Source organism: Trachypithecus francoisi, unplaced genomic scaffold, assembly GCF_009764315.1.
Source record: "Trachypithecus francoisi isolate TF-2019V2 unplaced genomic scaffold, Tfra_2.0 Lachesis_group0, whole genome shotgun sequence".
NCBI classification, from domain to species: Eukaryota; Metazoa; Chordata; class Mammalia; order Primates; family Cercopithecidae; genus Trachypithecus; species Trachypithecus francoisi.
This window is the reverse complement of record NW_022681453.1, coordinates 138450856-138453816: the sequence shown is the minus strand read 5'-3', so window position 1 is coordinate 138453816 and position 2961 is coordinate 138450856. Positions and strand designations below refer to the sequence as shown.

Here is a 2961-nt window from a genome sequence, read left to right as displayed (position 1 = left end):
ACCTTGGATTCAAGTTCTCCACTAGGAGTAGTATATTGCTCCTGGATTTTAAAAATTAAAACTATTTTGAACAGACAGGGCAGGAAATACTTTGGGAATCAATGCAAGTTGATATACAATATTAATCTAAATAATTATTATTATTTTTGGGGCACTATGTGCTAGATCTGTGTTAAGCACTTCCATGGACTACCTCATTAAATCCTCATAACTTCACTTTGATATTATTAATTCCCTCATTTTACAGAATGCTAACTTGAGGCTCAGAGAAGTTGAATAGTTTGCTCAACAGTACACAGCTACTCAATGGCAGAGCTAAGAGTCCAATTTAGCTCAGTCTGATGCAGGGCCTGATCTTAACTATAGCATTATACCAGCTCAGAGACTCAGAGGGGAGAATGTTCCATTACCCACTCTCTCTGAGGCATATAAGCTCCCAGTGCCTCTGCTTACCAGGGATACAGTATGGGGTCACAAAGAGAGCTCTGGCCCTAAAGTCAGAAGATCTGGATTTGAGTGGCAATACCTTCCCTTGCCTTTATTAAGTTTATTGTGAAGGTTGAATGCTGCAATATAAATGACTAAGGTCTTTACATACAATTGTAGGCTGTGATGGCTTGTATAAAAGATGAGTCTTATGTGTATATTTATACCTGTTTCTACCTGTATGTATATAGCCCAATTATATTCAATGATGATAGGCTTATATCAGGTTGCTCACAGTTGGAAAAGCCGTTCTTGGGACTAGGATTTCAAACTGGAAGGGAACTAAGAAATCATCTGTACATTACAAGTGAGGAAAATGAGGCTTGGTAAGAGATTTCTTTGTACTTTTCCCAGGATTAGCAGAATGACATTGAGGTTTGGAGACCAATGACTCAAGAGTAGGCAGGGACCAAAAGAGCCATAACATTTACATGTAATATTGAAAAGCTTAGGTCATCTAGTGGGATGAACCCAGTCTAGATTGGGAGAAGAGCAGACCGAAGCCAGAGATATGGTTAAGATTGCCGTGGGGAGTAGGAATAGAAGGTTGCAGGTGGATGGACAGTGCTGTCTGTAAGGGAGGGTATTCTGAAAGCTTCACCATGTGAGACAACCTGATGCTGTTTCTTCCTCGCATGTCTTTAGGTCCAGTGTGCAATATGCAGTGTTCATGGCTTCCTACATGGAGAAAATGCAGTTTTATTATGTTCAAGGAGATTGAGAGTATATATTTGATGTCCCAAGACTAGGAAGTGGTCCAGCAGGAAGACTGCATTGAGTTCCCAACTTGGGTGAAAAAGATTAAGGTGAAGATTTTATTCCACAAAGTGTAAGGGGCCAGCAGATCTTTACAGAAGTAAGTGGCTTGAGCAAAATTCCACACTAATTCCACTCATGATGCCTTCAGACTCCACATCTACCAATTCTTTCTTCAGAGGTCCAGTTGACCCTACACTCATCTTTTCTAGTCTTCCTGCAAATGCCTAGTTTTGATCCAAACTAGATGAGAGGGTACAGACAAATAATCCAAGCCCACAGCTGACAAAACAACCCACAGCACACGTCCTGTGTCCAGATGGGGACTGGAGGTCAACTGTGTCATCTGTCTTTATGAAAGACAGCATGGTATTATACTGATTACAGTGTACTGGGCTTTACTGGGGACTAAAAGTAGATAAATGTGGCTTCTAGAGACAGGCACTAACATTCCTTTGGCTTCCTTTACTATGTGCTTTTTTAGAGAAATCTTTGCCTTGATTAGAAAAAAAAAAAAGGCTGCCAAAAGCTGTGCTGCCTTAGGCATTTTTCGAAGGGCAATTTGCATCTGACCAGTGCTGCTGTCGTCTTTGACATGTCGCTGGTGCTGTTCCCCACCATCATGTTTGTGTGTGATTGCAAAAGGAACAAAACAGGCAGCCCCACTCTGCGTTCCTTTATTCCAGCTTTTCCATTTCTGCGCTCTTCATATCTCTTAATGAAGAATTGCACACCACAGCCCAGCCTGGGTGAGCCCAAGGGACCTTTTCCCTGGAGAAGATATTGGAGAGAGGTTCGGGCTGACTCTGCAACAGGATGAGAGAAGGAATTAGCATTTATTGAGTTCCTGCTCTGTGCTCCCCTGTGCCAGATGGTTTTGCTGATCACTGCAGAAACTCTGGAAGTCAAATGAATTGGAGGCTCTGGATAAAGAAGCAAATGATGGAGCTGGAATCTGGGCCCAAGTCTGTTCATTTCAAGCCCATGTCCTTCTTGTATTATATTGGGATACAATTAATCTACAGCAGGAAGTATAAACTTCTTTGTGCCCTTCTTGCCCATGTAATATCTCTTGGGAGCTATAGTGGAGGTAAAATGAAAAGGTAGAAAACATTCTTATTACTTCTGTTCTCAGGCAGGCATAATAAATTCATATTCACAAAATCAAATGCCTTTGGTGGTCTTGTGGGATATGTAAATGTGAGTGACGCGGTGAATAGGAAGTTGGGGAGAGGGGTACTCTAATGGAACAGGCCCCATAGATATGCTCCATTGAAAGACATCAACACTCATCCTTTAAATATCGTTGTTGGCCAAACCATTCATTCCTGTGAACCAATCAGGATCAAGGGCTGTCATCTGGGAACTCCTGACCCACGTGTCCTTCTAGGTGTTGATGACTTTATCTTGCCAGGTGCCAGTGTATACTGCCTAGAGTCCCCTCGGTGTTGATGCTTGATTTGATTTCTTCATTTTCTAAAAAGGAGAATAAATATATTATATATATACAAGTTAAAAGAGTACACACATACACATGTATATATTCACCCTGAGCAGTAAGGATATAAGTGGTGCTACATTATGCCTTGCACTTTCCTTTCAAATTTCTTTTACATATTAAAAGAGAATGCAGTATGTAAGGGCTGAAAGCAACTGTAATGTCTTAGTCCACCTCACCCATGTTATAGACGAAGAAACTGAGTCCAGAGAGAAAAGGAG

The 2961-nt window shown here is 41.3% G+C and overlaps 1 long non-coding RNA gene across 1 annotated transcript; it reads left to right on the top strand.

Moving 5' to 3' along the window:
- Positions 1-721: 721 nt before the first annotated feature.
- Positions 722-2405, top strand: LOC117077398. The gene is made up of 3 exons (XR_004434749.1): positions 722-812; positions 1132-1342; positions 1929-2405. It is a non-coding gene; the product is annotated as an uncharacterized LOC117077398 (long non-coding RNA).
- Positions 2406-2961: the final 556 nt, after the last annotated feature.